The sequence below is a fragment of the Eublepharis macularius genome, chromosome 8 (assembly GCF_028583425.1).
Source record: "Eublepharis macularius isolate TG4126 chromosome 8, MPM_Emac_v1.0, whole genome shotgun sequence".
In the NCBI taxonomy this organism is placed as follows: Eukaryota; Metazoa; Chordata; class Lepidosauria; order Squamata; family Eublepharidae; genus Eublepharis; species Eublepharis macularius.
The window spans coordinates 82820058-82837973 of record NC_072797.1 but is presented as its reverse complement, the minus strand read 5'-3'; the positions used below and the strand labels follow the sequence as shown (position 1 = coordinate 82837973).

General features: G+C 43.0%; 1 protein-coding gene across 1 annotated transcript in view; it reads right to left on the bottom strand.

Moving 5' to 3' along the window:
• The window catches only part of CDC42SE2 (CDC42 small effector 2), a 115036-nt gene extending 103981 nt beyond the window's left edge, over window positions 1–11055 (bottom strand). The window contains exon 1 of the mRNA XM_054987261.1: window positions 10746–11055. The gene's annotated coding sequence lies outside the window, so the exon portion shown is untranslated. The remainder of the gene's footprint in view (window positions 1–10745) is intronic.
• Window positions 11056–17916: the final 6861 nt, after the last annotated feature.

Here is a 17916-nt window from a genome sequence, read left to right as displayed (position 1 = left end):
ATTGCCCATGAAAACTTGAGGGAAACTGACAAGTGTCCAACCTGGGTCATTCGTCACTTGTAGTTTGGCCCTATGAATGATGATATCACCATTGACCTTACTCTCTGCAGCTTACTCTTGTCAGGGGCTTTGATCCAGAATCCCAGAGATGTGATGCATACAAAATTACTTTGTTCAAGTTGTACTGGCTTAGAAGTTTCTTGTGCTCTGGATTTATGTAAAAACTGATGCCCAGGAAAAAGTTTCTAAATACAAACTAGCATAGGTTTTTTCCTCACCAATGTAGCTGCTTCTTCTTCCCCCTTTTGATTCACACCCATCCCTGCTAATTCTGTCTCTAGCTATTACTTTGCAGAACAGAAGGGGATTAGCACAGGTACTGATTAAATAATCTGATCCCTGAGAAAAAGGATAGTTTCAGGTGGGTTGCCATGTTGGTTTATAGTAGAACAAGATTTGCATCCAGTAGCACCTTAAAGGCCAACTAAATTTCCAGGGTATGAGCTTTCAAGAGTCAGAGGCCCCTTAAAGCTCATACCCTGGAAGTCTAGTTGGTGTTGAAGGTGCTACTGGACCTGAATCTTGCTGAGAAAGGATACACTCTTCTGTTAGATAGGATCCATAATGTTACTTAAACAACCACCATACACTGATTCAGTAGGTATACTAGCATAGGTTTGTTGATCTCGTTGGAAGATGTGCTTTAGAAACAATGGGCTTGGCTTAATTCAGACAATTAAGAAATTATTGTGGAGGGGGCAATAATTAATTCCCATTATCTGTTCTGCCTTCTCCTTGCCCAGGATCACTCAGTTAGATCATAAAGCATCTCTTCCTTGGGTGACTTCTTCCAAAAAATAATTCTTATGTGGTAGCCATTTCACTCTGTTACAGCAAAATTAAACAGAAGTTCACTGATGCTTTATAGCCTATCTACATCTGATAGAGTGAGTTCTCATTCAAAAAAGCTTATGGTATTTTGTTAGTCTTTAAGGCGCCACTGGACTTTCAATTAATTTTCCTTCCAGACAGGAAGCCAGACAGAACATGGTAGAGTACTTCCAAATTCCAGCCTCCTTAAATCCCAGCTATCTCTACTATGGGTAATTGCTACCCCTCTCAGGCAAACTGCAAGGTCAGTCCTTTGACAGCAGGACAGGCATAGCTCAGAGTCCGAGAATATGCAGCAGCCTACGTTATAACATCTTACAAAAACCATGTACAGGCTCACCAGAAACATGAGTTATATGCATAAAAACCAGGGGGTCTAGGTCACTCTGGGAGCACAGGAGGATAGGCAAGGCTATCTAGTTAATCAGTTCCTCGGTTTCAGGTTGCATAAGGTACCCCCAACTGAAGCTAACACTTTTAACTCCCATGTATCTAAATGGACTGACTTGCACCTAACATAGGTACACCATCCAGGTGATAAAGTCTCTTTGAAAACCTTGCTGGGAATTTGGATTTCAGGACTTGTGGGGATGACTGCAGTATTTAAATTAGAGGAAAAAATGGGCTCTTGAAAGCTGCGTTGAGCCCTCTATGTTATCAAGGGATGGGACTGCCATAGCTCCATCAACAGTCTTGCTCTCAATTCACATGTTCGTGTTGGCTCCATATTTCTGATGCTTCTAAGAAGTAAGTCTTTACCTTGATGATTGTGGGGAACCAACAGCTGTAGGCAGCCTGTGACCTGCTGTCTTAAGTAACTAGTAAAGGCAGAGTGGATGAGCTTGCTGGACCATTTCAGAATGCCCTTCCTTAGCCAAGGAGAAGTGCCAAGTGCCCTCTCTTCCCTTCCTCTCCCTCATCTCCTTAAAGAAAAGAGTTTTAAAGTATGGTGGGATGAAGTTACTAATGCCTACATGCCATCTCTTCCCCCCCCCCTTTTCCTCCCTCATAAATGTTCCTCAATGTGGAACCTGCCCTGTGTTACTGGAAATTGGCCTAAGCCTTTGCCCAGTAGGGCTTGTGGCTGGAAGGTGGTTTGCACCTTGAAACAGCCACTGTTGGAGGGATTGGAGGATGGGTAGGCGGCCAGCCTCCCTATTCTGTGGGCCTCAGGTCAGGGATAGAAGTAACAGGCCAATTCTCTCCAACAATCCCACACCTTTCTCTGCAGGCCCCGGTTATAGTTATATATTTAATGTTGGCAGTTATATTATTGCATGTGTGTATTTGGTGGGGAAGTATGCACAGCATGCCACAGTCCATGTGGCTCTTCTGGTTGATGGTTATTGCAAACGTGGCTTGCTATAGAGGACCACTGATTTACAATATAACTTTACATATACTAATAGACTCAGTGATATACTTTCATATTCTCTAGATTAACCACAGTGTGCTGCCCTCTAAAACTTCTCAGAGTAATTTAATAAAGTAGGACATCTGAGTAGGGTTGCAAGATTTCTACAAAGGGTTGAGTAGGAAATTCCTGGAAAATTGGGGATGGAGCTTGGGGAGGGTGCAGTTTGGGATAAGAGGGACTTCAGTGAGGTATAATGCCACCCTTTAAAGTAGTCATTTTATCACAAGGGGAACTTGTCTCTGCAGTCTAGAGATCTACCTGTCCCTGTTGACATAGAGAGCCAAGAAGCATGTCTATGTCTTGCTGTTTGTATCTGTCATGTCACTACTGATGTAAAAGATCTATTTGACAGGTCCTTGGATGATGCAAGAGCAGAGAAACAACCTACGACACTTCACCAGATGTGTTATGATTGGACACTGGGGGGTGCTGTGGGAGGATATAAGCCAGCAGTGTCTTGTGCTGGAGTGGAGCTTGTTCCATTAGGTGCTTGGCGAAGCACTTTGACACTGAGAACAAGATTCTGTACATAAGTCACTGTAAATAAACTGTACATACACTTGAATGCTATAAGTGTGTGGAAGCCTTATTTATAGCTCAGCTACAGTTCAAACCACACTGCGCCAACAGTCCCACCTGGAGGTTGGCAACCATATTTCTGAGGGTGGAAGATTCCCTGATAGTAGCTCTAAAAGGAAGATAGACAAGAGAAAGAAAGAACAGGCACTTAAATAGTTCAAAAAGTTACACGTGCTAGTGGTCTGACAGATCAAGAAACACAAAACAAGATTATACCTTTTTTTTACTATTTCACTGCCTCCTAAAAACTGGAACTGTATTCATTGCTGTATTCTGTATTCTGTATGCTGTATTCATTCTGATCACTTGGTTTTTATAGATTGCAGGTAGACAAGACGGCTTTTAATCAGACCTCCTCTCCCCACTTCTCCTAACTACTGACTAAAATGCTTTCTACAAACTTCTCTACAGATAACATACTTTTATAAATATTAATGGGACATAAGAAAGACACCATACTCATGCCTCAATAATATTCAGGACTTCTGTGAAAAAGGCATAATTTCATATTCATTTTGCTACATACAAAGATACTTTTAAGTTAACTGTAAGCCAGGTGATTGTGCTTCAGTGTCTTTGGGGTTTGGTCTAGGGAGTGTAACTCATGAGTCTGAGGGCCCATGGCCCATGGCCCATGGCCACTGTCAGCAGCCCTGATACTACATAGAAGTTGTCAGCTACAGACTACAATATAGAAAATACGCAAAAGAAGCATTCAGACTTATGATAAGTATACCATGTCCAATCCATTTTAACCTATCAGCAGGTTTCTGCAAATCCATCTACCAGGTTACCAATGGCAATCACTCTTCCCCTCCAATGACTACACCCCCCCACTACAATTTTTTCATGAATTCTGTTACCCATTACATTTTTATCCTGCCTTTCCTCCATGGTAGCTTGCATGGTTTTCCCCTCTTGAGTGTTATTCTCACAACCCCTCTAATAAGTAACGTGAAACTAAAAGACAGTATGACTAGCCCAGAATATCCACTGAGTTTCATGGTAGAGTAGTGATCTGAACCCATGTCTTGTCAGACCTAGCCTGACACTTTAAACAACTACAGCGGCTCTCAGCTGCAATTCTTTGAACTGCACAGAATTCAGGAAGGGGAGGGATAGCAAAAGCTCTTTGCAGTGAGATTTTGCAGAAGGCCAAACCAAAGCAAGATGCTCGAACAGTTCCTGCTTTCTGCAAAATTGCTGTGCACAAACCAAGATAACCCCAACCTATTACATATACAAAGACCTTGTTAGAACAAAAAAGGAAAAGACTGGTGGCAAGCACAAAGAGTAGCTGGCTAGTAAGAGAAAAGAGAAGAGCAAGGGGTAACAGGAGAGCTGGGTTCTGTGTCAATAAAAAACTCTCCTATTGCACATTGCTCTTCTCTTTTCTCTTCCAGGACTTCATGGGTATGATCCTTTTTCAACCCTCTCCCCCTGATTGTGGGTGGTAAGCTGGCTACTATATTCCACTGGGTTTTGTTAAATGTCTCAAGAGCACAACTAGCTGTAAGCCTGGAGATCTGTTGATACTAGGGTTGTCAGACTCAGAACCTGGGGTGGGAGATGCCCCATCCCCATCTGTCACTCCCTGCCCATGCTGACCTTCCACTCACATCATTTCCAGTTTAAAATGGAAAAAACGGAGACTGGGTGTGCCAAACTGGCCCAAAGGTATGTTTGGGGCTGATTTGGCACCACTAAGACCTTCACTTCCTTTTTAAACTGGAAGTGGTATCGGAGGATGGCCCCCAGGCCCTGCACCCATGACAAGGAGGACAAGCACCCCCTTGCCCAGATGGCACCTATGTCCCCCCCCGTCCCCACTTTGCAGGTAAGGAGCAATGACAACCCTAGTTGATACTCTGAGATTTAAATATAATTAATATGAATAATTATGTTTGGCTGTCTTCACAAAAGGTCCAAAAACCATCCATAAAGAACAAAGAAGAGGGGGAAAATAACATTAGGCAGCCATGGATATTCTAGGTCACATTCTTTTAAAATTTATTTATACTCTGCCTTTCTCCACAATAGGACTCAAAGCAGCTTATATCTTTCTCTTCCATTTTATCCTCATAACAATCCTGTAAAGTAGGTTAAGCTGAGAATGTCTGACTGGCCCAGCAACGTTCCATGGCAGACTGAGGATTCAAACCTGGGGCTCCCAGAACCTATTCTGATACTCTAACCGCTATACAACACTGGCTCACTTCCAAGGATGATAAGAAATAATTTTCTTCAAGACCTGTATGTAGTACATCCAGGACATTTGAAGTATTAACTGTTTCTATAGAAGGAAACTGTAACTGCTTAAAATATCGATGCAAATGTCATTTAAAATTTCAATACAAATAAGCTTAATAGAGTTGTAAAGGTGCCACATTACTGATCCAATTTTCAAATGATTAAATTATGCCATCTTTGGCTTTGGCTTCTAACAAACACAAAAAGACAAAAAGAGGGAGGCATGAAGGGTGGGAAGATAATCCCATTTTAAAATGAACATGAATGCTATCAACAGATGTGATAACTAGTAGCTGCTATCACAATTCATTGTTCATTTACAAGGCAGAGGTTAATTGATTTATCACCACAAGCCATTTTCCATGACATGGTCCCAGTGCCCAAAAGACTCATTATTCTTTAAAATGCTATATGGTCATACTCACTGCAACACTTTCACACAATAACTGTTTTTTAAAATCGCTGAATTGGTTACCATTAAGAATTCTCTAACAGCACTGAAGACATGCCACTTTAAAGGGACGGGGGAAGGAATGTACAGTATCTTAGCACACTGTTGTAAATGTTGCATTTATTACTTATCCTGTCTGCTGAAGTCAATCAATTATTTTTTCATAGACAAGAAATACCATGACCAGAAAAAACCCCTGCTGTCTTTCTGTCATGACAAGACACAGCCTTTGTTCATACAATGACAGTTCAAGTAAAGCACATTATTTCAGAGCTTTGACATGCAATGTGGGGGGTCAGAATTGCTCAAATGCCATAAGCCCACTGTTTGCTCTTACTGTGGAGAGCTGGTATGAGATTTCTTACAAGCCTTAGAACCGGACCAAAAGTTTCTGGCACATCTGAGAATGCCAGTTTTCTTTCTTCTGCAATGTTGTGCTTGCTTTCACAGTTGCAGTAAACTGAATCTGTATCATATAACTAATTCTTACCCTAAGTTTCTAGGCCTCATGACTATGAATAGATATTTGAAGAAATATAGACAGTAACCAAAGAAGATTCAGAAACAATAACAACAAAAATGCCAAGCTTTTAGCAGTTAGAGGATTAGACTTTTTTCTTTCCATATCACTTTTTCCAAACGTATTTTGCATTCAACAGTAACTGTATAATATCGCAAACAAATTGTGCAAACTACGCAGATATATGCAAAACTGCATGATCTGTCTAATTTATTTGGGTTTTCTTGGCATGAGATTGCCTTTTTGGCATAGGAAATTGCCCTCTTTGGTTGTAACTAAAACCTTAAAATCTCACAAAGCTATTCATTAGACTGGCCTAGGATTTCAGCATGCATTCACACTTACTATTGTTTAAAGAATAATTTATTCCCACAATAAGTAGTTTGCTTTTGTCGTTTACCAGATAAAATTATTGTCTATTTGTCCCAATTTTTTGCTTCCTGTAATATGGCTGGAATTGGCTTCAGTAACTAAAGAAATGTAGAAGTTGCTGCATTCTAGTTTTTTTTTAAAAAGAGACACGAAAGAACAGCTTTAAAGTAGTTCGAATAATCAGAATAGTTTGTACTGTTCTTTCAGCTAGTGCCCTAGGGACACTCAAAACCAGTGCTAGACCTGCCAACTATAACCCAGTGCTGACTAACTACAAAATAATCTTTAAGAATCGTTTTGTCTTTCAAGATAGTTATTTGCCAATAAAAGTCAGTACATGTACCTGTTTCAATGAAGGAGACAAACAACAGGGTTTTTCTTAGGGGGGGGGCGAGTACATATCATTGAAGCAGTTGTTTATTTTCTTAAATCTGAAGTGAATACTACTACTACTACTACTACTACTACTACACTGTCCAAGAAGACTGATACTCAGTTATCTAAGCACCTTATGGACTTGAAGCCTTATCCTATTTTAGCACTTAAGCTATCTGTTTGAGAAAAGAATGAACTATCTGAAACAGAAAAAAGTATAGAATCATTGTTCTAATATGAATATGACAAAAGACATTTGAGCAGTTACAGATTCCTAATAGGAAGCCTATATAATAAGCCTCTGCTATGTGAGTGGAACTCAGATTTGCAAAAGGTCCAACAATCAAATTTATGACTATGTAACTTTAGTATTAACACTATCAATGTGTAAAGAATAAGAACAAAAAAGCAGCTGTCTACCTAGAGGAAATTATAGTTCAACACAGAGGAGCAATAAAGAGAGGAGGGAAGATGGAGGTAAAATTAAACAGGGAACAAATATGCATACAGTTCAGTTTTTTATTTGGGCATAATTTCAGTTGTGATTGTAATTAAAGGTATTCTCATAAGTAGTTCCAGATATAAAGGAGAACATAGAAGAAAAGAAGTGTGACAGTTGAGAATGGTGTACAACTGAGAATGGTGGAGGAAATATCTGCACAAGGGTGTATCAGGATACAGGGTAAAGAAGAAAAGGGGAATCAAAGCCATGGAGTGCTTTGAGATAGGCTTACCATATGTCTACTGGGGGGGGGGGGTTGAAATCTTCAGCCCCTAGCAGCCAATTACCTGCTGGCACTCCAGCAGTGAATAGGAGAAAAAAATCACTGTTGGTGACAGAGTGATATCATTTCCAGGAAAAACCAAGCAGTGATGCCTGTACTCTCTAGGAATAATCAGAAATGTTATGGCAAAATCATAGTTTCCAGTGATTCCTAGAGAGGCATGACATCACTTCTGGGTTTTTCCCAGAAGTGATGGCATGCTGCCATTGCCCCTATGCCTCTGCCCACCTACCCCCAGACTCCTGCCAATTTTCAGGCAGATGCATAGCCTGGCAACCCTACTTTGTAAGTAAGAATGAAGTATTTGTGCTGGATTTGGGACTGGATGCAACATGGCAGCAGAAGGACACATCATTTCATCCTTGGAGTTGGAACCACCTAGACATAACACTGCTCTTCACTCCTCCATTCTGCCAGCCAAGCTACTGAAAGAACATGCTGGCAAATAAACTTTTAACATGGAGCAAACAATAATGAAGAGTCATGACTTGTGGGGCCTTGTGCTGGGTGCATGTAATCCTCTAGGAAGCTGCAGCTGTGCAAAACCATAAGTTAAATCTTTCTATGCTGGCACATAGAAATCTTTCTATGCCAGCACAGCATAACAGTTTTATATAACGTGTAGGATAGGAAAGTAAGATCAAGGCACATCAGGAAATGACTTGCTATCATGGCATGTTGAAGAGGTGGCCGACATAAAACCAGGTGCTGGAGCAGAACCCTACACTCAATAACTGTCATGTTTTAGCTACTCTGGGATGACTCATAGGGAGACACTTACCATGTCCTGCTACAATGTAACTCCTGCACAATACTGTATAATCTTACACATGACCATAGGCCAAAGGCCAATATACCCAGCTTTTGTTTTTGTGCAAGGCTTTGACTGCATTTTAGAAAACGGGTATGGTCACACCCATTTTCTCTCCTCACCATATTAGAAGCATTGAGAAATGAATGCAGGAAGCCCCATCCTGACTGGTGCATTGGATGAAAAAGCACAGACACATTTGATTAACCTTTTAACACCATTTTTATAGTTTGCTCCTAGCCCAAGGACTGTTTTATGACACTCATTTTAAGCTGCTCAGTGTTTTATGCTGTTTTTATGCTCTGGCCAGAATTTTAACTTTGGGTTTTTTAACACAAAGTGTTTAATTGTTAACTATTTATAACGTGTTCTACATTTTATTTGTGGGCTACCTTGAAAAGGTTTGATGGGGAAAAATTCTAAATACATCTATTGGTGAAGCGTCATTCAAAAATACATACACCCCCATAAGCTAGTATGAATCCATACATGCATCATCATCTGGGAATAAGATTCAAAACAGGTATTATCAACACGCAACTACCCAAATTATTTTACTACAGTAAGATGTTTCTTAAAAAAATAAAAATACTACTTAAATTGTCTAGCCCATTTCTATTAGTGTCAGCACTTCTTAATTTTAAACAGATTAACAGGTAGTCTGATGCATTCATTTAAGATTTTTCTGTGCCATATCATTTAAAAAATGATAGCTCTCTTTAATCACCCAGTAAAGAAAACAATGGTTTAAAAATCATATTCACATTATGAAAACAACATTTTGCACCCTAAAGGTATCAACAGTTTGAGTAATTTTTTTTTCATACAAAATTAGTCTTAAACCAGATTTTAAAGTGTAGCAGGAGGGTGATGGTTTAACGTTGACTGGGGAAATGCCCTGCAGTTCTAAACATGTCTAAAGAACTTGATATACAAAAGACTAGCTTCATATACATAGCCTAACTCATAAATGATTTATACAGGGCAATGCCACAAAATGCTAAGCAATATTCCTGTTTTAAATACATATCTGTCCTATAACAGTACTGTTTTGACAACTGCAAGCTTCAATAAATAAGATCAAGTTTTCTGTATCTTGCATGGGCTTGGAGGAGAAAAGGCACTGAAATACCTTACTACACATGCACAGGGGAAAGCACCCTGCTTATATGTACTGTTGCCAATGCTGCATTACATAGCCCTTACCACACCCTCTCTTCCAAAGGAAAAAAAGCACAAGTAAAGAAGCCTCCGTTTGTCCTAGAACCCAGGAAAGACTGCCTCCAAACAACCTGTTCAAGGAACAACCTGCCTTCATCTAATTTGCTTTCAATTATCATATCCATCCAGAAATAACAAAATGTTATAAAAAATTTGTACAACTGTTGATGCTTCCCACTTTCTACTAGTAGATGAAGTTCACTGCTAAACAGTCATTTTTTTCCATTTTCCAGATAGCAATTCTTATAAGACCATCTATATCCCCATGAGAAAACTTGTCCTCTAGCCGGAAGGCAGCAAACCTGGCATCTTGAGCTATTGCAAATGGGGGTGGGAATAAAATGCAGCGATGCTTCGCTTGACCTGTTTTGTGTGTTATCTGCCGCCAAGTAGCTCCCAAAGCAGTTAAAATTCTGCTTAACTGTTCTGAGGGGGGGGGGCAGCTTAAGTATATGTCAACACACACACCCAAATCCGACCGGGGTCGACGTTGTGCAATACCTCGGCATATGCGCCGCATGAATCCTGCTTTCTGTAGAAGATGGCAGAGGTATAGCCAATATTCTTAAGCCACGCCGCTGTAAGAACATCCCTGGCCCGTTAAAGCAGCCCTGCTCCTCGCCTCCCGTTCTCCCTGTTGCGGCTGCAATGCCTCTTGCAACTGCAGGGTCTTGCCAGGTTATTTCCCACTTCGCACAGCTCCTTTTCCACTGCCATGTACCAGGAATAGGCAGCCACGCCGCTCCGGCCTCCCCCTTTCCCCACCGAGAACACCTTATTTCTCCGCGCGGGGTGGGGGGTGCGTCTCTCCTTGAAACCACGAGACCCTCCGTCCCTCCCGCGTCCCCACACCTTTGTTGAGGCGCCTGAGCTGGAAGAAACCAAAGTAAGCGCGCCCTTCCATCAGTGGCTCTTGCCGCAGCAGCCCTTGGGTGAGGGAAGCGGCGGCGGGTGGGGGGTCTGGGAAAGGGGTCACTCCCACCCGCACGCCGCCCCTAAGCAACGAAGCGCTATCCGGAGGGGCAGTGCAGACAGACCGACCACCTCCCCCCCGCCCCCTCCCGGCCACTCACCTCCCCCCGCGGCGGCGTCGCTCTCCTTTGTTCGGCTTCCTCTTCGCTGCTTGCTGCACCGGTTTGCCTTCAGCTGCTCACTAAGCTAGTCCCCTCGCCGGAGCCTGCGGATGGCGAGGCTTGGGGCTGCCGCCGCCCTCCGTCCCTCCCTCGCAGTTCTCTCTGCAGCTGCTAGCTAGCTAGCTCTGCCTTCCACCCCGGCTCGGCTGGCTTGCAGCAGACGCCTCTCGCGCGGAGTGAGCTGCCCGGGTGGCAGATGGATGCAGCGGCGGCAGCTCTGGGTGGCTCCTGTCCCTGCCTGAGCGGCCCGGTAGGAGGGCGAGGGCGGGGGCGAAACCCAAACAAGGCCGCCTACTCGCAGAGAACACCCTAGAGACCTGCAGAGGGTCCAGGAATGCCGGGCGCCTGGGCGGGGGCTAAAAAGGCCGCGGGTGCGAGGGGAAAGGAGCCGCGAGCAGGGACGAGGGGAGCGCCAATCAACTGCAATGGGGCGGGGATGCTGTCAAATGGCAGTGACGCCAAGGATGGGAAGGAGAAACGGACCCTGGCGTGTCTACACGACCAACATGACACAGGTTTCACTCGGCACCGCTTCCCCCACAGGATTCTGGGAGTTGTAGTTTTGGACGAGAAGCCTAAATCCCCTCCTAAAGCTTCGAAAGCCTGAAGGAAGCAGAACTGCTTCCTTATCTTGATTAGGTAGATAAGCCGCCCTTTTTTCCTTATGGCAAAGCATTCGCTTATTAGATCCAGTATACACTTTCCGCTGCTGCTTTTTAGTCATTTACTGAAGGGGGACACGGGCAGAATTCTCCTATGAGAATCTAGAGTGGATCACTTTCTTCAGCAGCACTGTCTCTTGACCAGTCTTCCCTGCACCCCTGGCTCTTACCTCACAGCTTGTCCTGCCCTTAATCCAGGTCTCCAAACGTGCTCTTTTGCTCTACCAATTTTTTTCAGGCTTCATTCCCTTCCTTTAGGTTCACGTTTTGCTGTTCACCACTCTGCATGCTTCCTTCAATGTTCTTATACCTATGGTTTCCCTATCCCCAAGCTCTCTACATACTAGGGCTTTCCTCCAGTCTCAGACTGCCTTTCTGTGAAGCACAAATCTCAACCAAAGGAAAACTTAATAGGCTCTCAAAAAAGCTGTATCATAATCTGTGACTACTCTGAGCAACTGAACATTCTATGCCATCACAACTGTTCAGCCAATCAGTCAGAGACTACACTGCTTCACAAGCACAATGCAATTAGATACACACACACAGATTACAACAGGAAGTACATGGGAATCAAATATAAGTATACCAAAGGAAGATTTAATACCTTGAAGCTGCCTGGAAATATCAGAGAAGGAGGTTAAGTGAAAACTGCAGCCTGAACAGGAAGAAGCTGCAGGAAAATTGCCTGCACCTGTTCTGCTTTGTTTAAGACATGTACATAATTACTGTGTATTATTAGCCACACATTCACATTCTGGATAAATGATTGCAGGTGCATCATATCCCAGGGCAAGTAATAGAAATAATGCTATGAAATGCCCCTACGACCTTCTTTGATGGTTTCACACCTTTCTGCTCATCCTCTCTCCTCCAAATCTCTTCCTTGGTCTTTAATCTGCCATTATATAATCTTATGCAGAGTTAGTCCATTCTAGACTGACTGAAATAAATTGATCTAGACTCTGAAGATTGCACTGCTAATGTCATTGGCTGATCTGCTCTGATGTCACAGCGGCTTTCGGGACAATGCCTGCCATTGTCTTTGCTGGTCTAATGTTGAGGAAATGCATAGTAAATAATCAAGGGCCAAGCTATTGAAGGCTAAGGGGGACTTGCAAGATTTCCAAGTGACATTTATGGCAACCTTCATTAAATTAAACTGAATACTATGGTGAGCATTTTAATAACACTTTGTTGGTAAAACTACTGAAAGGTTTTGGTTCTGTTCAATGGAAAACCACTGGCAGCAGAGTTGCTATTTATAGTATGTAATTTTGCTGGAACAGCTAACACCATATGATTCTATATTCACAAACACTACATTGTATTAATTCCAGAAGTGTAGCCAGGGTAGTCTGTCACAGAAAAACAAAAGTGAATCCACACAGACAGCAGAAAAGAAACTGAATTTACTGATAAGGCTTTACATTTGCATAGCAGCCGATTTAAAGAAAAGACAATTTAAGACTAATGCTTAAACCACCTCTTGATATTCTTGTATCTATTTATTCAAATCATTGATGCCTTACCTTTTAAAAAGATTTTTTTTACTCTCTCCAGGGATGCCGTAATTTCATTGACTTTTTCACACATGACAATAAAAACAGAACTACTCTAAATGGATATGCAGATTATCCTCTATAATGTACTGCCATGAATCTTGCTAGGGGGTCATGGCTCCGTCCTCTGCCCAATTCACCTCTATTAAAAGAAACACCAGAGATACTTGGAGGAATTATAATTTTTTTAAAAAAAGAATTATTGTATGTGGGGTGTGTGTATATATAACACAATACTGTGGGTATATTGCAAAATATTTCTGTCATATATGAAAACTGCTCTAAACTGCTTTAGCACTCCCACCCTTCCCAGCTACTGACTATATGCACAGGACATATAGTTGCCAACTTCCAGGCAGGGCCTGTAGATTGCCTAGAATTATGACTGCTATCCAGACAACAGAGAGGGATGTACTAAAACGAACTACAGGATTGCCCATTGAAAATAATGGGAGAGGCTTGAATGTCCATTGGAAATAATGGGAAACTGGAATGCCCATTGACTTGCATGGGCTCCATTGAAACACATTAGAGCAAAACAAAAAAGGTGCAAAGAAAACGTGGAATGGATTTTGAAGGAAAGTCTCTGGGCCCAGATAGACTGTTGCGGGACTGGATTGACAGGCCCCTGACTGGAATGATGGCCCCTGGGTGTGACAGAAGGGCTCTGGGACTGGAATGACAGGCTCCTGACTGGAATGATGGCCCCTGGGTGTGACAGAAGGGCTCTGGGACTGGAATGACAGGCGTATGACAGGAATAACGGCCCCTGGGTGTGACAAAAGGGCTCGGGGACTGGAGTGACAGGCCCCTGACTGGAAAGACGGCCCCTGGGTGTGACAGAAGGGGTCTGCGACTGGAATAACAGCCCCCTACATGGAATGACAGCCCCTGGCAGTACCAGACTATGTCTTGGATCCTTGCTAATGCTATGTCTTTAAACATGTCTATGTTAGCCTTTTGGTATTGTGTTCAAATGTACTTACTTCATACTGATTGTATTAACCTAATACTGTGTAATCTGCCTTGAGTCTCAGTGAGACTGGAATGACAGGCAAGAGACCATAATTCCACTCAGGGCCATGTCATTCCAGTGCCCGAGCCCTTCTGTCACACCCAGGGACCGTCATTGCACTCAGGGGCCTGTCAATCCAGTCCCAGAACAGTCTATCCGGGCCCAGAGACTTTCCTTCAAAATCCATTCCACGTTTTCTTTGCACCTTTTTTTTGCTCTAATGTGTTTCAACGGAGCCCATGCAAGTCAATGGGCATTCCAGGTTCCCATTATTTCCAATGGGCATCCAAGCCTCTCCCATTATTTTCAATGGGCAATCCTGTCATTCGTTTTAGTACATCCCCAACAGAGATCAGTTCCCCTGGAGAAAATGGCTGCTTTGGAGGTTGGACTCTGGCATTATATCCCATTGAGCTTCCTTCCCAAACCCCGCCCTCCAAATCTCCAAGCGTTTCCAAGCCCAGAGAAGGTGACCCTATGAGGGCACGTGAGGAGCATTCCGAGCACCTCCAGCGCCTTCTCTTTCCCCCTCGGGTTTACAGTAGCAGGGACGAGGGGAGTTTCTATCTTCGTCTCCTCTCCTTGCCGGAGCCGAGCAACAGAGAAGATGCCTAGCTTGACAGCCGTTGCTGGAAGCTGGATGAGCACAATTGTCTCCAAAGCTCGTGTGCGTCGGATCCGCCAGCATTTTGGAAAGAGGAGAACTGAAGCTGGGCCGCCACAGCCTCTCAAGCCTTTCGCTGTAGCGTAGGGCACTCTCCGCTCCCTCTTCTTCGCAGCACATTTGCAATACATGCGCGTGGCAAAGGGGGGGAGGGCAAAGCGCCCCCTGGCGTAGGCATCCTGAACCGCGGCGGAACGTCCTTCCAGCCAAGCGACCCCCGCCTCGGCTTACTCTGGGTTAGACCAACTACAACCTTCGGGGCTGTACTGTCGATCAATAGTGGGTGTATAAATCTCGCCCCGCTCATAACCAGCATAAGAAACTGCTTAGGAAAATGTGTTGGGGGTATCTAAGTTGATGCTGCAAAAGCGAACGGGTAAAGAAAGAAAAGCAGCCCTCATCAGAGTTTGGCAGCCCTCATCAGAGGGCAGAGGGCAGTACTTAGATGCCAGAACACCAGGGAAGGCTGGGGCTGCTACACAGAAGAAGGCAACAGCAATCCCCGTCTGCTCATCTCGTGTGCGGGAAAAATCCCATGAGGCAGAATTTCATGGGCTTGCCATGAGTCCGTTGTGAGCAACTCGATAACACACTTTACTTTTTTAAAGGAGGAAAATAAACACCAGTTGTCCCCATGTCTGTGATCCAAGTACTCTGCGCTCTCTGGTGGATCCAAGGCGGTGGCCCTTCTACTCCCTTATAGAAAAATAACTGAGATTGATCCAAAATAGCATCACTAAACCCTTCTTGTCACCCAGGTGTTGCTTTCCTTGCTTGGTCAGTCCAGCCCCAAGCAACAGCAGGCCCTTCCATTCCGTCAGCTCCTGTTTTAGAAAAAAGAATCTCCAGGCTCATCTGTTTAAGATAGACAATGCACTCCTAAGGATGTTTTCCTAACAGTAAACCTCGTTGAATAGTGATGAGTAGAGTAGGATTCTGAATAGATCTGCTTAAGAATCCTATGGTTGTGATTTTAAAATTCACAATTTTCTCTATAGTTTTAAATTAATTTTCATTTTCCTAGTGTTGCCTGTATCAGATTGTAAGCTTTTTTTGTTATGCAGTTTATATATAGTGTTTAGGATTTTTACAATCCCAGTAAATAGTAAATAATATTATTAAGACAAATATACTCATTTCCTTCAACATTTTCTCTGTTGTTGTGGGTTTTCCGGGCTGTACTGCCGTGGTCTTGGCATTGTAGTTCCTGACGTTTCGCCAGCAGCTGTGGCTGGCATCTTCAGAGGTGTAGCACCAAAAGACAGAGATCTCTCAGTGTCACAGTGTGGAAAAGGTGTTGGCAGGTCATTTATATCTACTCAGGAGGGGTGGGGTTGAGCTGAGTCATCCTGTAAGAGTTTCCCAGGGTGTAGAATGCTAATGCAGGGAGGCTTCATTGTATCCTGAGGAGGTTCTTTTGCATTTGGATTGGTGCTTGATGTGCTAATCTTCTCCGCAGGGCTATTGTCGGGTGTAGAGTGTTTTGATAGCCTGGTGTTTTTCAGAACTGGAAACCATGCTCTGTTCATTCTTAAGGTTTCTTCTTTCCTGTTGAAGTTTTGCTTATGCTTGTGAATTTCAATGGCTTCCCTGTGCAGTCTGACAAAGTAGTTGGAAGTGTTGTCCAGTATTTTGGTGTCCTGGAATAAGATACTGTGCCCTGTTTGTGTTAGGCTATGTTCAGCCACTGCTGATTTTTCAGGTTGTCCAAGTCTGCAGTGTCTTTCATGTTCTTTTATTCTTGTCTGGATGCTACGCTTTGTGGTCCAGATGTACACTTGTCCACAGCTGCAGGGTATACGGTATACTCCTGCAGAGGTGAGGGGGTCTCTACTGTCTTTTGCTGATCGTAGCATCTGTTGTATTTTTTGGGTGGGTCTGAATACTGCTTGAAGGTTATGCTTTTTCATAAGCTTTCCCATCTGATCAGTAATTCCTTTGATATATGGCAAAAACACTTTTCCTGTAGGAGACTGTTTTTCCTTGGTTGTTTGATTCATCCCGGGTTTGATTGCTCTTCGGATTTCATTTCTGGAGTAGCCATTTGCCTGAAGTGCGTGGTTTAGATGATTAATTTCCTCATTGAGAAAGTGCGGCTCACATATCTGTCTTGCACGATCCACTAATGTTTTCATTATGCCTCTTTTCTGTCGGGGGTGGTGATTGGAGTTTTTGTGTAAGTACCGATCAGTGTGAGTTGGTTTCCTGTAGACCTTGTGACCTAACTGAAAGTTTGCTTTGCGGATGACCAAGGTATCCAGGAATGGGAGTTTTCCCTCGATTTCTTTCTCCATTGTGAATTGTATGTTCAGGTGGATGTTGTTGAGATGATTCAAAAACCCCATCAATTCTTCCTCCCCATGGCTCCAAATCGAGGGAAAACTCCCATTCCTGGATACCTTGGTCACACTATTAGTAAAGACACGTGTTTATTGAATCTATTTGTAGTCTGCTTCTTTGTCACTAGAGTGTCTGGAATCGGGACCTCCGTAAACACTGGTTAGATCTGCGCTAATTTTAGTTCCAGACTGCTAAAGCTATTTCCCCATTATAAAAAGCAGTTCTGGTAACAAATTATATAAAATATTTGCAAGAAATAAGATAACTGATAGAGAAGATGTTCACCAGATAGAAGGATGATCAATCACATTGTTCATAGCAATCAACAAATTTAATCACGGGTAACCAGTGAACATTAAAGGATTTCTGACTGTGCATGAGTTTACAAGCAGCTGATTTTGTAGTTCAAGTAGCTTTACCGCAAGGAATGAATTTGTTAGCAAGCATTAAATGATTTAATATTTTTTAAAACATGTGATCCATGAATACTGATAGTGCCTGGATGGAATGTCTTTTTACATTCTGAACTTGAGAATAACATTTAGAGAAATGACACTCAGCTCAGAATAAATCAAGCATTAACTATACAAACAATGCAATCCTGAAAAGAGTTACTCCAGTTTAAGCTCAGGATTGTGCTGAAAGTAAGAAACCTTCATGAAGGATGTCAGCAGGGCTTATTGACTGTCCCTTCAAGGAGGGAGGAGAGATCTGTAGCACCCGCAGAGAAAAGGGCCTTTTCTGTGGTGGTCCCACTCCTATAGAACCAGCTGCTCTGTTAAGTCAGGGCCAAGATGTCTTTGCCTTTTTCCAGGAAATTATGTGAAGATCTTTTTTAATGATAGTGTTTGGCCACATTTCTGAAATT